This window comes from Palaemon carinicauda, chromosome 43 (genome assembly GCF_036898095.1).
Source record: "Palaemon carinicauda isolate YSFRI2023 chromosome 43, ASM3689809v2, whole genome shotgun sequence".
In the NCBI taxonomy this organism is placed as follows: Eukaryota; Metazoa; Arthropoda; class Malacostraca; order Decapoda; family Palaemonidae; genus Palaemon; species Palaemon carinicauda.
This window is the reverse complement of record NC_090767.1, coordinates 40,653,041-40,671,531: the sequence shown is the minus strand read 5'-3', so window position 1 is coordinate 40,671,531 and position 18,491 is coordinate 40,653,041. Positions and strand designations below refer to the sequence as shown.

General features: G+C 47.1%; 1 pseudogene; it reads left to right on the top strand.

Moving 5' to 3' along the window:
- The first annotated feature begins 17,740 nt into the window (after nt 1-17,740).
- On the top strand, nt 17,741-17,859 carry LOC137634065 (5S ribosomal RNA; annotated as a pseudogene).
- The last annotated feature ends 632 nt before the right edge of the window (nt 17,860-18,491 follow it).

Genomic DNA, 18,491 nt, shown 5'->3' with positions numbered 1-18,491 from the left:
GGAGAAGGGTCTCCAGGAGTACCATCTCGGCCTCAATTCGCAGGGTGCTACACCCTGCCTTGGATCCTGACCCTTCTCCGTCGCATCGCCCTAGGGCCCATGATGTCAGGGGCTTGGATACGTCCCTGCCTTTGATGGAGCATATTTCAGTGACGGAGGTCCTGCAAGCGGGGATGTTGAAGTCTCAGACCTTCTTCTCAGCCCCTTACCTGCAAGACATGACCCACAGGAGGCTCGATACGTTTCTATCGGCCCTGTGGTGGCATCACAACAGCTGGGCTAAACCTCAAGCTCCTTGATGGACAAGTAGCAGAAGGTTGAGGGCATTGTTACCTGGTGTTAGTCTGCATGAATGAAAAGATCTGTGTGGCCCTTATTCTTTTCTTTATCCTCTCCTCCCACGGAGAAAGCAGCTTCCTGGGTTCTCTGCACAGCTGACCTCAAACCACTGCAGGTAGACCATGCTTCCTTGTGTTCCTAGTATTATGTGTAATACTGTCATGTCCCCATACCCTGACGAGGTGGTATTGGGAGAGTCCTAGCCTGCTTTTCCTTCTGAGGGACTCCAGGGCAACTTCCTGGGACAAGTCACTTTTCACCTTCGCGCACACCTTATGTAGGCCGCGGCAGTTTCACAACCGCCAGCGAGGAGCAGGGATTTCCTATTGTCCGAGTACTTGATCACTCGAATTTGGAATCCCCGGGCAAGCCAAAGCCAGTATGGCCGGGACTTACCACCCTTCCTAAGGATTAAGTCACCCCATGTAAATAGCGTGGTTTGTATTCAGTTAAGGAACAAATGACAAATTTGTAGATAATTTGTATTTTACCTAACGATACAAACCTAGCTATTTACAGTTATGTGCCCGCCAGCCCTGTCCCCCAAGATAAGTCCTACCTCCAAGTAAAGTGGAGTATTCTCCGGTGTGTGTGAGGGGGAGGGGTAGCTAGCTACCCCTCCCTACCCCCCCCCCCCCCCCCCCCCCCCCGCTAACTAGCGGTGGGGTAGGAAACCCTCGTTAAAACTTTATGGCTCGTCATTGGCTGCGCCGAAGTAATCGCCCCATGTAAATAGCTAGGTTTGTATCGTTATGAAAAATACAAATTATCTACGAATTTGTCATTTTAATATGAAAATATCATTTTATCTTCATATATTACAGTGGAACCTCTACATACGATTGTCCTAACATACAAATTTTCCAACATACGAAGTAAAATTCGACCAAATTTCTGTCTCAACATACGAAGTGTTGCTCCAACATACGACGTAAACAATACGCTTACCCGTGGAATTTTCTCGAAAGTGTGGAGCGTAGTTTGTTGTTGACGCCGCTAGACGGCAGCACATCGGAGGGACGCCAATCGAGCGTCACCTTGATCAGTCCTCTCATCGCGTGCGCATCGGGTGGTTGTCCTCTATTTGCTCAGTTTTTAAATATTAAACTTAGCCGGTGAATATATATATAGCTGACGTCTCCGACGGCCCTACAGATTCCAAAAACTCGCGAGCGATCGCCATGAAGGTTGTCGGGTGTGCCCACCAGCGCCGACTATCGGCCAGATACCGCATATACTTCTCAACCAAACCAGTTCTTCTCTGTCGGTGTCGCCGACAACATTGGTTCCGCTCGCGCTAGACCTCGAGTTTTCTAACGAATTGGTGAAGTACAGTAGGGTCCCGAATTATGCGAGAATTTGGTCGATTAATGACCTTGTATAAATGGAAAATCGCGTATTTCGAAACACACAACTAACAGAAATAATTCCATTGCGGCCATGGCAACCAGCAATTTGCCTATTCAAATGTGTTTACTACCCATTTCCAATACTTTCTTTGTACTATACTGTATTTCTTTATAATATCAAATTGTTCTTGTAAATAAATCAAACATTTAATATACTTTAAAGTTCTAATAACTTGAAAATGGTTAAAATTACAACCAGGATAGGTGTAAACACCATATATTTCCCGTTATAACACGACCCAAAATACAGACAAATTTTAATGTTTGTCATATCTATTGTATAAGACAACTGGTGAATAGCAAAACCATCAGTCTACAGACTAGCTTTTGTTGTATGATTGAAAATCCAGAATTATCAAAATAAAGGCGAATTTATATCATGTGTTTCCTAAACACGCCAAAAAGCACAAAAAAAAAAAAAAAACAACCAATGTTTTGTTTCCGTTTATCTCTGATCATAACGAAGAAAGAGACGCACTTACTCATCTGTTAGTTTTTGCATCGACAGCAATCTTATCAGTATTGATTATAATGTTGAATTTGTTATAACCAATGTTCTAATTATTTTTTATTTGAACTTTCAAATAAATGAAATGAATGTCATTTATGTAATGTTTTTCTTTATGATGCCGCCTGAAACGGAAACCTTCCATTTGTTTACGCTCCATCTTCAATCATAATAAACAAACAAATGCATTAAACACACATGAGATAAGTCATAACTAATGATATTACAAACATTTAGTAAACATTATGTTATTACAAATATTTTACTTACCGTATCCATATAAATTCCTAAATTCGTAGCAAAGCTGGAATTTTTTTTTTCCTTATGCGTTTAATCCACAACAGCAAACTGCCGCTAATGACAGAGTGATAACTTACGATAATTCTAAACTGTTACGAAAGATAATTGTCCTTTCCATATCCAAAATACTTTTCCTAACTTCAGTTATAAGTCAACTTGTACCCACCTCAATTATGGATCCATATGCAAAAAAGGTAAAAGAAGAAAGTACTAGGCCTATTTTTAAAGTCACTGAACAATTAGGTTACCGCTATAACGTTCGATGAGAGAGAGAGAGAGAGAGAGAGAGAGAGAGAGAGAGAGAGAGAGAGAGAGAGAGAGAGAGAGAGAGAGAGGGATGGTTTTAAAGTACTAAACAATAAATATGATAGGTTATAACACATTGGTGTTTATGTAATATTAACTGTATAGATGGTTTGAATATGTTAAGAAATGGTGTAAACAATTCTTTGTTATTGTATTCGCGCGGAAGCTAGACATCAGCTGATGTGATCACAGCCAAAAGTAAAACAAAAATAAGTTAGCAATACTCGATTTTTAAAACACACCCGAAATTTAACAACATAAGTACATGTTTTATTATAGCGCAATTGACATTTAAAGAGTAAAAATTTTCTGGAATAGAATGGTGTTTCCTAAAAAATAGTGGTTTGCGGACGAAATCGGTTACCGTATTTTAAGCTATGATTGAAATGGATGTATACACGGTATAATTTTTTCGTTTTGTATTTAATTGACACTTCAAGAAAACCGATTTTGGTTTCTTCATCTATTTTGTAAGTATTGTATAACGAGAGAGAGAGAGAGAGAGAGAGAGAGAGAGAGAGAGAGAGAGAGAGAGAGAGAGAGAGAGAGAGAGAGATCAGCTGTTGTAATTGAATGCCGTGTTTTTGTTTTGTGTACCCCCTGAAGCGAGGAATTGATCGCCACAACTAACAATATTCATGTAAATTTAATTCTTAAACTCAAGTTGCCATATGTGAACTATGGTTTTATTTCTTACGGAGAGAGAGAGAGAGAGAGAGAGAGAGAGAGAGAGAGAGAGAGAGAGAGAGAGAGAGAGAGAGAGAGAGAGAGAGAGAGAGGGGGGGGGATTTCTGCCATCAAATCTCTCTCTCTCTCTCTCTCTCTCTCTCTCTCTCTCTCTCTCTCTCTCTCTCTCTGTATACTGTTTAAAATATGACAAAATATTGACGACTCGTTACCAAAGTTTAGGCTATTCACTGCCGATAAACGAACCCAGTCTACTCGTGAAAACCTTGAACGCCCAGAGGGAAAAATAAGGCTTTTAAATATACTGTACTAAACAAAAATAGTGCTTTAATATACCATCATTAACACTACCATTACAATTATCGTAAGGTTGGAGAAAGATAAAGATTGCCGAGAACGTAACCACATTTTTGTTTACATTTTGTCAGCTGGACTCGCACAGTTAACAGTTGATTTCATTGTTGATGTGGAATTTTATCCTTAAATAGGCTATTCATTATGAAATTATGTTAATGAAATGTAATGTTGATATGGTTTTGTAACATTTATTATAAATCACCGTATTTAGGGCTACCAATATACTTAAAAAGACAATAGATTTGATACATTTTGTAGTGCTTGACTCGCGAACTTTGAACAGCCTCGCAGATACAGAAAATTTATTTTTGAAAAATAGCGATCGCGGAAAAGGGGAATCGTGTAATTCGAACACGCATAATTCGGGACCCTACTGTACTTGGTTTTGGTTTTATTGCTTTCGCTGTGTTGGTTTTTTGCTTCAATAAAACTCTTGAAACCCTTTTTTGATTTTTGTTGATGAACTTGGCTTCCCTTTGGATTTTCTTTGGATTTTCAAAATGGCTGACCCTTCTCCTGTCTATCGCAAATGTGCGAAAGACTGTAACAAACGTCTTCCGAAAGCTTCTATCGACCCTCATACTGTTTGTGCTAATTGCCGGGGTAAATCCCTGTCAATTAGGAGATCGGTGTGAGGAGTGTGTGGTTTTATCGAAATTCGAGTGGTTGGAGTATGAGAAATATACTCGGAAACTCAAAAGAGATAGGGTGAGGAGAAGCTCTTCTAGATCTTTAGATTTTTCCTCTTCCCATGCCCCTGAACCTAATCCTTCCCCTGTAGTGGTAGTTTCTGAACCCCCTATTGGCACTCATGAACCTTCAATGCGTGATATGTTTTTGGCTATTCAAGCGTTGGGTGAGAAGGTCGAAACCTTGGCATCGGACAGGAACCAGCTTATGTCCGACGTTAAGCTTTTAAAGAGTCAAAGTGGTAAAGTGGAAAGTCAAAGTGGTAAAGTGGAAAGTACGCCTAATGTGTTTAGTGTTGCGACCGAGGGTTCGTCTGTTCGTGCTTGTCGCTTACCTAGTCCGAGACCTCTTTCAGGCTCCCCTGCACCAGGGAGAAGGAATGTCGTAGGACTTAAGGGAGTGAGAGGTGTAAACCAACGTACAGACGTTCCCTCAAAGGTATCAGACGTTGCTCATCAAGCACGTCCTTATCATAAGACGGGAGAAACTAAATTCTCCTCGTCTTCCGATGATTTGCCGCATAAGAAACCTTGGCGTAAGGTTTCTAGACCCTTAAAGCGCAAGTCAGTCCCTTCAGGACAGGTCCAGCGTCCTGGCTGTAGCCATTGGGACAGCTCTGACCGTATTCAGTCATCGGATAGCTGTTCGCCTGTTAAGCGTAAACGTGACGCTGAGTCCGAAGGTCTCGTTCGGTGCGATGATTTTGCATGCACAGACGTTGCCGACGTCACGGCCCGTTTCGACTCCCGTTGACCCGAAGTGGAGTGTCTTACAAGACATGCAGTTGAAACTTTCATCTTTAATGGAGGTTTATGAGCATGACCAGCTTCGTAAAGATCCTTTGCTCGTGGTTCGCCAGTCCGACAAGTGTGACTCTGGTCTTCGACCGCCTAAGCGAGATTTGTCTCGTCTTTTTGACGTTAGCGCTAATGTTATCGGTGCTGTTAAACGTGACTCTGATCGTGTTCCTCGTCAGTCACGTCAGTTAAGTGACGTGGAACGTAATTTTCCGGGTGACGTTCAGCAACAATCGCCGCAGTCTCGACGTGACGTTCGTCGGCCGACTCCGTTGTCCCGACGTGACGTCGAACGTCAGTCGCCACAGTCGGGTGTTGTTTTTCAACCTCAAGTCCTGCCGTCTGTGCAGTCCCGACGTGATGTCGAACGTCAGTCGACACAGTCTGTTGTTGTTTGTCACCCTCAAGACTTTCAGTCTTTGCAGTCTCGACGTGACGTCGTTACCTCGGCTTTTGCTGCGACCCCGTCGCATATTGATATAGCCTGTCAATCGTTGCCTCCTCGGCATGCTTCTCCGTGTCGCGAGACTTTGCCGTTGTCGGATGAGGTTCCTTCGGATGAGGAAGTTGATGATCCCCTTCCTTCCTGCTGATGTTCCTTTGGGGACTCTTTCGGATGGAGAGGAGCCTAGGGTTGCTCAGCCCTCCCTTGACTTTAAGAAGATAATGCTTATCTTTAAGGATCTGTTTCCCGATCATTTTGTTTCTGCTGCTCCTCGTTCACCTCCATCTGAGTTCACGCTGAGCCTGACTTCTTCGACTCCGTCGTTCACGAAGTTAGTGCTCTCTCGCTCTTCTAAGAGAGCTTTGCGTTTGTTGGGAGACTGGTTAATGTCCAGGAGGAATTTGGGGAAGTCTTCTTTTGCATATCCCCCTTTCAAATTAGCTTCTCGTGCGAGCGTCTGGTATGACACGGGAGAAGTTCTCGGCTTGGGGGTGCCTGCCTCTGCCCAGGGAGACTTCTCAAGCCTTGTAGACTCTCCTCGTCGTCTGACCATGAGACGCTCGAAAGTTTGCTGGTCCTCTACAGATCTAGATCATCTCCTCAAAGGAATTTACCGTGCCTTTGAGGTTTTCAATTTTTTGGATTGGTCTCTGGGAGCCTTGAGTAGGAAGGTCTCGTCAGCGGACCGAGATGTCTCTATTCAGATTATGTTGTGCATGGACAAGGCAATAAGGGATGGCTCTAATGAACTTGCTGCTACATTCACAGCAGGGGTTCTTAAGAAGAGAGAGACTCTGTGTTCTTTTCTGTCTGCAGGTGTCACTCCTTGTCAGAGGTCAGAACTTCTCTTTGCGCCATTGTCTTCTGCCTTGTTCCCGTAACAGCTTATTAGAGATATTGCGGCGTCTCTTGTACAGAAGGACACTCATGATTTAATGGCCACGTCTGCTCGTAAGGCTGTACCTTCGTCTTCTCATGTCAGCAGACCTAAATTTGACACGCCAGCGACAAGGTTTATCCCGCCTTTTCGTGGCAGAGCTCCCAGTAGGGGAGGCTCTCGTGCCGATAGTAAGCGGGGCAAGAAGAGAGGATCTAAATCCTCTCGTGGCAGAGTCTGACTGCCCACGTCCTCAGACAGCAGTAGGTGCTAGATTGACCAACTTCTGGCAGACCTGGGAGAAGAGGGTTGCAGACCGGGAGTCTGTTTTGTTGCTGAAGGAGGGTTACAAAATTCCTTTTGTACGAAGACCTCCTCTTGTGAAAGTTCCGATAGACCTCTCTCCCAGGTATCGAGAGAAGACAAAGAGACAGGCGTTGCATCTTCAGGTGTCTCTGTTGTTAGAAAAGGGGGCGGTGGTGAAAGTCTCGGACCTTCAATCCCCAGGTTTTTACAACCGTCTCTTCCTGGTTCCGAAGAACACAGGAGGTTGGAGGCCAGTGCTGGATGTAAGTGCTCTCAACGTGTTTGTTGTCAAAACAAAATTCACGATGGAGACCACCAAATCCGTTTTAGCAGGGGTCAGAGAGGGCGACTGGATGGTCTCTCTCGACCTGCAGGATGCGTACTTCCACATTCCGATACATCCAGACTCTCAACATTATCTGAGGTTTGTGTACAGGAAGGTGGTGTATCAATTCCGAGCACTGTGCTTCGGCCTCAGCGCGGCTCCTCTTGTTTTTACGAGGCTCATGCGAAATGTAGCGAAGTTCCTACATTTATCAGGGATCAGAGCTTCCCTGTATTTGTACGACTGGTTACTCAGAGCGTCGTCCCGTCATCGCTGTCTGCAGGACCTACAGTGGACTTTGGATCTTGCGAAAGAGTTGGGCCTCTTGGTGAACATGGAGAAGTCACAGCTGACTCACTCCCAGACGATTCTCGAGTTTTTCGGGGTTTTCCGTCTGCCAACAGGATCGAGCAGGCTTTGCTCAAAGTCCGTCTCGTGCAAGAGAAAAACCGTTGCTCTGTGAGAGACTGGATGAGCCTCCTGGGGACTCTTTCGTCTCTGGAACAGTTTATCTTTCTAGGGAGACTCAACCTGCGCCCTCTCCAGTTCCACCTAGACTCCCATTGGAACAAGGAGAAGACTTTAGAGACGGTCTCGATTCCAATCTCCGATCCAGTCAAGACTTGCCTAGCTTGATGGGGCAGCAATATAAGACTTCGGGAAGGTCTTTCTCTGGCAGTCAAGAACCCAAACCATGTGTTGTTTTCAGACGCATCGGATTTGGGTTGGGGGGCGACTCTGGACAATCTGGAATGCTCGGGTCTTTGGTCCGCAGACCAGAGGAGCCTTCACATAAACTGCAAGGAGCTGTTAGCAGTCCATCTAGCACTAAGGAGTTTCGAGGGTCTGATTCGAAACAAGGTGGTGGAGGTGAATGCAGACAATACCACGGCCTTGGCTTACATCTCGAAGCAAGGAGGCACTCACTCCCACGCTATTTTCGTCATCACAAGGGACCTCATTTGGTCAAAAGATCAAAACATCTCGCTTTTGACGAGGTTCGTCCAAGGGAAGTTGAATGTCTTGGCGGACTGTCTCAGTCGAAGAGGTCAGGTGATTGCTACGGAGTGGACGCTCCACAAGGATGTGTGCGAGAGACTTTGGATGACTTGGGGTCAACCCACCATCGATCTCTTTGCGACCTCTTTGACGAAAAGGCTCCCGAATTATTGCTCTCCGGTCCCAGATCCAGAGGCGGCCCACATAGACGCTTTTCTTCTGGACTGGTCTCACCTGGACGTTTATGTCTTTCCACCTTTCAAGATCCTGAACAAGGTGCTTCAGAAGTTCACCTCTCACGAAGGGACCAGGTTGACGTTGGTGGCTCCCCTCTGGCCCGCGAGAGAGTGGTTTACAGAGGTACTTCTATGGCTAGTAGACATTCCAAGAAGTCTGCCGTTGCGGATGGATCTCTTAAGGCAGCCTCACGTAAAGAGATTTCATCAAAGCCTCCCCGCGCTTCGTCTAACTGCCTTTAGACTATCGAAAGACTCTCTAGAGCTCGAGGATTTTCGAAGGAGGCAACTAGAGCGATCGCGAGGGCTAGAAGATCCTCTACCATCAAGATCTACCAGTCGAAGTGGGAGGTATTTAGAGACTGGTGCAAGTCCTCCTCTATTTCCTCTTCCAGTGCCTCTGTAGCGCAGATTGCGGATTTTCTGCTTTATCTGAGAAACGGTCGCTCCCTCTCTGCATCCACCATTAAAGGCTACAGAAGCATGTTAGCTTCTGTTTTCAGGCATAGAGGTTTGGATCTTTCGAATAACAAAGATCTCCAAGACCTCCTTAAGTCTTTCGAGACTTCTAAGGAGGGTCATATTTCAACTCCTGCTTGGAACTTGGACGTGGTCCTACAGTTCCTTATGTCAGACAGGTTTGAACCGTTAAATTCAGCCTCCCTGAAGGATCTTACCCTCAAGACACTTTTTTTGGTGAGCTTGGCTTCGGCTAAAAGGGTCAGTGAGATCCATGCTTTTAGCAAGAACATCGGCTTCTCAGCTAATAAAGCAGTATGTTCTCTTCAACTTGGTTTTTTGGCCAAGAATGAACTTCCGTCTCGTCCTTGGCCTAAATCTTTTGAAATCCCTAGTCTTTCTGAGATCGTAGGTAATGAAGTTGAAAGAGTACTGTGCCCCGTTAGAGCTCTTAAATTTTATTTATCTAGAACTAAACCGCTACGAGGTTGTTCAGAGGCTTTATGGTGCTCCGTTAAAAAGCCCTCTTTGCCCATGTCTAAGAATGCGTTATCTTACTTTATTAGACTTTTAATTCGGGAGGCACATTCTCATTTAAGTGAGAAGGATCGTAATTTGCTTAAGGTCAAGGCTCACGAAGGTAGAGCGATAGCAACTTCGGTGGCATTTAAGCAAAATAGGTCCCTTAAAAGTATTATGGACGCGACCTTTTGGAGAAGCAAGTCGGTGTTCGCTTCATATTACTTGAAAGACGTCCAGACTCTTTATGAGGACTGCTACACACTGGGACCATTCGTAGCAGCGAGTGCAGTAGTGGGTGAGGGTTCTACCACTACATTCCCTTAATCCCAATATCCTTTTAATCTACTCTTGAAATTTTTAATCTTGTTTTGGGTTGTACGGGAGACTAAGAAGTCTTTCGCAATCTTTTTGATTTGGTGGGTGGTCAAAATATTGTTTCTTGAGAGCGCCCAGATTAAGGGTATTGATGAGGACCTGTTATAGGGGTGTTCACCCTGGATATAGCAGCTCCTGGGAGTCTTTCAGCATCCTAAGAGGATCGCTGGGCTTCGTGAGGATAGCGGACTAAAGAGGCAGAGTAATCATCAGAGTCAGCTTCCTTACCAGGTACCTATACTTTGTTTTTTGAATATTTGTCAAAAACTCTTGAGCATATACACCTTTATTGTTTTAATACTGGTCTCTACCCACCACCATGGGTGTGAATCAGCTATTTATATATTCACCGGCTAAGTTTAATATTTAAAAATGATATTTTCATTATAAAATAAATTTTTTAAAGTTACTTACCCGGTGAATATATAATATTAAAGGCCCTCCCTTCCTCCCCGATAGAGACCCTACGGACCGAGAAGAACTGGTTTGGTTGAGAAGTATATGCGGTATCTGGCCGATAGTCGGCGCTGGTGGGCACACCCGACAACCTTCATGGCGATCTCTCGCGAGTTTTTGGAATCTGTCGAGCCGTCGGAGACGTCAGCTATTTATATATTCACCGGGTAAGTATATTCAAAAATTTATTTTATAATGAAAATATCATTTTAACAGTTTTTTTATCTTGCCTTTTCTCGTGTTTTTTTCTGTGTTCCGTAATCATGGGTCCTAAAAAGCTTAGTTTCGGTTCAGGAAGTAGTAGTAGTGGTGAGAAAAGGAGGAAGTCTATGCTTTCATTAGCATTAAAGCAGGAAATCATAGAAAATGGTCTAGAAAGAAAGTGAAGCAAAGAAAAGGAAGACTGAATCGAGTGAAAGTTATGAGAATTAATAAGAAAAGAAAAAATGTAAAAAAAAAATATAAAATTATAAAAATGAAAAAAAAAATAATCTAAGCTAAGTTAAAGTTCATGTAGTAGTGTAAGTTAGTGTAAGTTATCGTGCACGTTATCGTACAAAGTCACCGTCCCTACCTCCTCGCGGATCTTCCGTGTCCTCCTGTGTAGAAGTCCCTACACCTGCGCTGGCCTGTCGCTAAGGTAAAGTGTTACATTACAACCCGTTTTTTATTTATTATTTCATTATTATGTATTCTTTTTTTTTGGTTTGTAATATGTATTTATTATACAGGCATTGTATTAATGTCACGTGTAATTATGTATAGCCATTTATTAAGGATTTATTATAGGTTTTTTGGCTGAGGAATGAATTAAATCAGTTACCATGTATTCTTATGGGAATATTTGCTCAAACTTACAATCGTTTTAACATACGAAGTAGTTTCTGGAACGAATTAAGATCGTATGTAGAGGTATCACTGTACTTTTATACATTTTGTTATTACCTTGTCACTCCCAGATTTCACATAAATACTTGCTCTGGACAAGTTTCCCATTCTGGTTCATTCATGTTTACTCTCTAGACTCCGTTGCTTTTCCGTTAACCAATCACGAACCCATACGTATGGAAACTTTGTACAGGGCGTTTAATATTTCCCAACCCCCACCTTCCAACAAACCCTTTTCCGTGGAACCCTTTGCCCATGTCAGGTCTTTGTTAATTCAAGTGTCGTCTTTTGCGGATTTTACGATCAAAGTATTAGAAAATTGTAACGGCTTCAGTAATCCATACTTGAAAGTATTTTGGTGTATTCTAATGTTGGTAATTTTCTTAAATCACGTAATGTAATATACCTACAGTGTTCCAAGGGCAGTACTAATCTAAGGCAAAAAAGTTATGACACCACAGACTCAGTCACAACTCCTCCGTGACCCCTAAGTTACGTTGTCACGGTCATAAAAGTAAGTCATTAATTTCTTTAACTTTAATGTGTTTGTTTTATTATATTTTGTTAGAGTGCGAATCTCAGCATTACCAATTGCCAATGCATACAAGGGTGAGGTTTTATTTTCCTGTGATCGTAAGTGAGGAACATCAACCATTATATTTAACGTTGGTAATGTTAGCGTAACATTACTAATGTTAGCGTGCGCAGCTCAACATTACCGCTTGCCAGTACATATGAGCTTGGTGTTTTATTTTCATCCGAGCGAAGCTAGCTAATGGCGAAATAAGAACCATTATATATAATGTTATCGCAACAGTACTAACGTTACTGTAACATGAGTGAAGTGATGTAACAAAGGGCATTATATTGGGTTTGTGACCTGGGAACTTTTAGGCTAGGTTATGTTGGTTTGTTAGGTTCTGTACCCTTTCTGTACTTTTTTATGTATTGTGTAAAGGGTATATGTATATATGGAAAAATTCTTTAAAATACACACGATAATAATACCGTATAATTGCTAACATTAGTAATTCCACCGTAACGTTGGTAATGCTGTGTATCACCGTAATGTTGGTAACATTGTCTACCGTTGGTAACGTTGCTAATGTTACCGTTTGCAGTACATTTGTGAGTGAAGTGACACCGAATTTGAACAAGTCATTATATTTAAGTTTGTTCCGTAACCGAAATACAAACCACGCTATTTACAGAGGGGGTTACCTTTTAGCGCAGCTGAAATGGCGAGCCATTAGAATTTAACGAGGGTGTATTACCCCCGCGCTAGTTAGCGGGGTTGTAGGGGAGTGGTAGTTAGCTACCCCTCCCCCCCCTCACACACAGATGAATGCTCACTTTCACCCTTGGCTCGGACTGTGACAGACGTCTCTGTCTTGGTCCTCTCTGGCAGCCATTGTTTGTTTTTTCTTTACTTAATCACTTACTTTTTTACTCAATATGTATGTAAACATGTTTTCATGTTTGTATATATATTTGAGTATAGAAATCAGTAAGTTTCCTTTTCAGATTTGTGTGTGTAGTGTACGATTTCTACGTGGTGTCCTCGGCAGTTAGGCCTCCACGGCGTAATTTTATGGGTGGCGATCGAGTTTGACTCCGGTCTTTCTCTCTCTCTCTTGAGGTCGTTCACCCTTTTCCTACGTGTTACTACGCCCTTGTAGCTTCCTTTCCGTGTGGGGGGGGGGGGTTGCTACGCCGTACGTTTGTCTCAATTAGTTTATGAATCTAATTGTAGTTGTTTTTTTTCAGCTTGTAGAACGATTCCTTTCGGGGTTTTCGTTCTTTCTTTAGTGTTCAGTCATTTTTAAATTACATAATTACATAGTTACATAATTATAATTGTTATAATTCTGTTTTGGTTACAGCTCTCCTTCCGTGAGTGTAAGTGGTTGTGAGGGCACGTGCCTCTTGTGTAATTCTTGTTTCCTTCCCTCGGGATTCCTCTTCGGAGCCTTCTCGGGGGAATGAATGTGTACTAATGTTATTTGTTTTATTTTTTTTTTACAGTTACCGATCTAGTTCGTTTCTGTAATATGGCAACGGTGTGAGCTGTCTTGTTGAGTCCTGGGGATTCGGCTGTTGCTGCCTCCCCCCTTGTATTTTCGTCAGGGGCGTGTCTCCTTCTACTGGAAGTACTCCCGTGACGACGGACAGCTCTCCAGTTCATTTTAGAACTCTCAGGAGGCTTGCCTCCTTGGGCGGGTAACTTTCCTTCCGAGGGAAGTTTTTTCCTGTCCAGGCTTGAGTTTTCCCCCTTTTGGGGGGTTCTTCTCTTGCCTTTTTTTTCGTGCGACTATGCTTTTGGTGCTGAGCGATCACACCTGCAGTTTTGCTCAAGGGACTGGGCAACTGCAGGAGCTCCTCTTCGGAGGATTGCTCCTTTTAGGTCACTGGCTTACCAGTCTCTTCTACGAAGTGTTTCTCTTTCGTTCGCGAGAGAGTACACTCATAGAGACTCCTCTTCGGAGGATTCTTCTGTTGCTGTTGCTGTTGGCCTCCCTCGCCGTAAGGCCAACCGTCCGCATCGTCGTAAGGGCCTCTCATCTCCCTATAAGGGTGCTAGAGGCGCCTTTTTGAATCTCCGTTTGCAGCCTACAACTCCTTTTTCTTGATCTTCTGCCTTGGTGCAGATGGACAGCAGTCTGATCTCGTCTTCCGACGAGCAACGGTCTTCCCGACGGACAACGGTCTTCCGACGGACATCAGTCTCCCGGCGGACAGACAACGGTCTTCCGACGGACATCAGTCTCCCGGCGGACAATGATCCCTTCGGGGCAAAGGGTTGCCTCCCACGGGGGTTCTTCCCTTGCGTGTCAGGGTTCCCCTGCGCGCCCTTCTGCTGTGTTCTCTCCTGCTCCTGCTCAGTGTTAGCGCACAGGCGCTCTCCTGCTCATCAGCGCTCTCCTGTTCGTCAGCGCTCTCATGATGATCATCCCTGCTGTTCCTGTTGGTTCCTGTTACGCGCCCTGTGCGCCCACGTTCGCCCTCGCGATCTAGAACTTCGGTTCAGGTCTGCTTGACAGCGATCATCAGCTCGCCAGCGATCACCTGTCTCCCGGCGATCTTCGGATCGCCCGCGTGTGTTACAGCCGGCACGCCAAAGTTCTCCAACACTTCTGAAGGAACATGGTTCGCCAGCTACTAGCTCACCTGCGCATGCTGCTCACCATCGCGCGATCGCCTACCTGCGGATGCTGCTCGCCATCGCGCGACCCTCAACTGCGGATGCTGCTCGCCATCGCGCGACCCTCAACTGCGGATGCTGCTCGCCATCGCGCGACCCTCAACTGCGGATGCTGCTCGCCATCGCGCGACCCTCAACTGCGGATGCTGCTCGCCATCGCGCGACCCTCAACTGCGGATGCTGATCGCCATCGCGCGACCGCACACCTGCGGATGCTGATCGCCATCGCGCGACCGCCCACCTGCGGATGCTGATCGCCATCGCGCGACCCTGCGCATGCTGATCACCATCGCGCGACCCTGCGCATGCTGATCGCCTACCTGCGGATGCTGCTCGCCATCGCGCGACCCTCAACTGCGGATGCTGCTTGCCATCGCGCGATCGCCCACCTGCGGATGCTGATCGCCATCGCGCGATCGCCCACCTGCGGATGCTGATCGCCATCGCGCAACCCTTGCATGCTGATCACCATCGCGCGACCCTGGCATGCTGATCACCATCGCGCGACCCTGCGCATGCTGATCACCATCGCGCGATCGCCCACCTGCGCATGCTGCTCGCGATCGCTCACCTTCGCATGCTGCTCGCCATCGCACGATCGCTCACCTGCGCATGCTGCTCGCCATCGCGTCGCCATGCCAAAACGCGCCATCGCCAACCTGCGCGTTAGCGCTCACCAGCTCACCACCGATCGCCTGTTGATCCATATCGCCAGCGGTCTTCCTCGCCCACGCGGCAGCGCGTTTCCTCGCCATCGAGCTAACGCTTGCGTTCGCCGCCATCGAGCTAACGCTTGCGTTCGCCGCCATCGAGCTAACGCTTGCGTTCGCCGCCATCGAGCTAACGCTTGCGTTCGCCGCCATCGAGCTAACGCTTGCGTTCGCCGCCATCGAGCTAACGCTTGCGTTCGCCGCCATCGAGCTAACGCTTGCGTTCGCCGCCATCGAGCTAACGCTTGCGTTCGCCGCCATCGAGCTAACGCTTGCGTTCGCCGCCATCGAGCTAACGCTTGCGTTCGCCGCCATCGAGCTAACGCTTGCGTTCGCCGCCATCGAGCTAACGCTTGCGTTCGCCGCCATCGAGCTAACGCTTGCGTTCGCCGCCATCGAGCTAACGCTTGCGTTCGCCGCCTCGGACTCGCGCTCATTCACCTGCCCACCCTCGCGACCGCTCGCCTGCGCGACCGTTCGCCTGCGCGACCCGCGCGATCATTCGCCTGCGCGCCCACACGCCCACGTGCGTGCACGTCTACGCTCATGCGCGTCCGCGCCCATGCTCTCCGATGTTCGCCCGCGCGCGAACCAATGGTTTTCCGTCGCGCGGACAGACGGTGTTCCGTCGCGTGAACCGACGGTGTTCCGTCGCGTGAACCGACGGTGTTCCGTCGCGTGAACCGACGGTGTTCCGTCGCGCGAACCGACGGTGTTCCGTCGCGCGAACCGACGGTGTTCCGTCGCGCGAACCGACGGAACGCTCGAACCTACAGTGTTTCTTCTCTCGAACCTACAGTGTTTCTTCGCACAAACGTCGGCTTATTTCTTGCAGTATCCATTGCTCGTCTATGGGTTATCGCTCGCCGACCACCAACTCTCGCCCTTCCTACCACGCTCGCCCTCCTTCTGTGCTCCTTCGCTCACCTTCGTTTGCGTTCCTGCGTTACCCCTTATGGGGGCTTCCACGTTCGCCCACGCGCAAATCTTTGAATTACCATCGCGTGAGCTCCAGGGCGATTGCGACCACGATTTCCAATGGGGTTTCGCAGCATGGCCAGCCTGGCGAGTTCTTCTGGAGCGTATTTCCAAAACACGGCCTCACCCCGTAAACGCAGAGCATGGCACTTGCAAGAATAGGAGAAACTTCAGGGAGATCTGAGCAACACTCCTCTTTCCGGAACCTGGGTTGGCCCTTCCACGTCATTCCCTGGAAGGATTTTTGGCGGGGGGCTTTCCGTTCGAGACTTCTCCATCGGACAAGGGGTGACTGCTTACCCCTTCCTCTGGGAGCTTACCTGGTCCTTTCCCTCCTCGGTAACGGCCCGAGGTTTGGTTCAAGGAAGCTACAGGAAGATCATGGGTACTCTCCTCCTCTCGAGCTCAGGCACCTTGGCCTTTCGTCGGTAAGTATCTAACTTGCGGACAAGCTCGATGTTATACCATCTGGACGCGCTGACTGAGGGCTTCCTTCGGGTGTCTCATCTGTGGAGGTCGACGACCTCAGACACCCTTCCATCCTTGAGAAGAGTTTGTTTGTGCCCAAGGACAGAGACTTAGACAGCGGCTGTGCGGAGGAAATCGACTTCCGTTTTCACTCCTCCAAGGCGCTTTCTTCCAGACTCTGCAGGGCTCCAGCGTCCTTTTCTTTCAACCACGTCGGCCTAAGTTATCGGCTACGACAGCTGGGACAAGGTGTCCAATTGCAGTTTCCTCCTGTCAGGAACAGATGGCACGGGAGGCTTCCCCGGGGGGGCATAGTCCTAAAAGGAGCGGCAGAGTTCACGAACTCTAGGATTGCAGGTTTTTCGCTGGGAGGATGCTTAAGGTTACTCATCCGAATGACAGCTTCCCGATGCCCATTCCCGCACAATCTCTGTGATCAGCCAAGGATATCGCGCCTGCCGTCTCTGTCAGCGAATTCAGTGTCTCTGAACCTCTATGCCATAGCGTCAGCAAGAGTTGCCCGGTTGGGCAGAATGATCCATACCTAAGGCGAAGGTCTTCCTTAGGATCATCGACGGCTTCACCCCCGGCCTCTTCAGTCGATCCTTTCTTGTAAGGAAGGATCTGGGAGGGGATGTCCGTAGTCGACCTCTCAGCCCTGATCAAGTTTTCGAACAAACTTCGGCCAGCGTAGACCAGCAGAATCGATCAGACTGGTAACGAGGCGACAGGACTCCTTAAACCCTTGATCAGAAGGACGGGTACTTTCAGTTTCCATTCCATCCATCTTCCAGGGAGCTCGTCGAATTCAGCCTAGACTGCAGGTATTCCTGCTTATGATGCAGTGTGGCTATCCCGCCGTGGCATAGCAGGTTTGTTTCCCCAGAGAACTCTCCCTGCCTTCCTCTTGGCCGCTCAGGTGCAGGCTTCCACCTCCTCTGCTGTTTGGAGGGCTGGTCGACTCCGGTAGGCTCGGGTTTGACCTTCTTCAGCGCCGGGACAAGCTTCCGGATGCTTACCATGAGTGTGGGCTCATGGTATTTTGCTTGGAGCCTTCTCTTCCTCTGCCTCAACATCTGGAGTATCTGGCCATGATATTGAGTCAACGGCCTTACCACGTTGGAAACCCCGCTTCTCGTCTGTCCAGCGAGGTTAAGCAACGTCGGTTCTGGTCAGTACTTGGATGGGTGACCACCTGGGGACGCCAGATTCTGTTACCACATCCTCCGAGCCTTCCTTTCTGTTGACTGTGGCAAGACTGGGGAGAGTCGCAGTACCTGTTCTCAGTCAAGCAAAGCTTTCAGCCCTACCTTGGAACGTTTCCTAGTTCTCCTTTCCTCATTGACCCGTCTATAGTCCGAACGGTTGCCTCAGGATAAGTTCCATGTGGGGCGGTCCAAGTTCCAGTGGCTTCAGGCAATGTTTAACCGGACTTCCTGGCCCCTATGGGACCAGCGGAACTATTAGACCTGCAATGGGTGTTGACCTATGGAGCCTCTTGATGGTAGTGGATATTCTCGTCCTTTCCCCACATTCTTGATGCTGTTCTCGGACTCGTCAAAGGAAGGGGGTGGGGGTTATGTTCCGGTCCAGGCCTATGGTCAAGACCTGAAGGATACCTCTCCATCATTCAGGCAGGCTTAGGGGCCTTAGTCTGGCCCCTCTACAGATCTTACAGCTCCTGCCGAGTCGCCCCGTGCGCGTCGACTTCATGATTCTGGCGTATTCTAACCAGCAGGGGATGCATTTCCACACCTTCACATCTTGCAGTAGAGATACCGGGATGATTGAGATTCTCTCAATACCACCATCGGCTCTCTCATTCCAGGCAGGGGAATGTTCTCTCCGACTA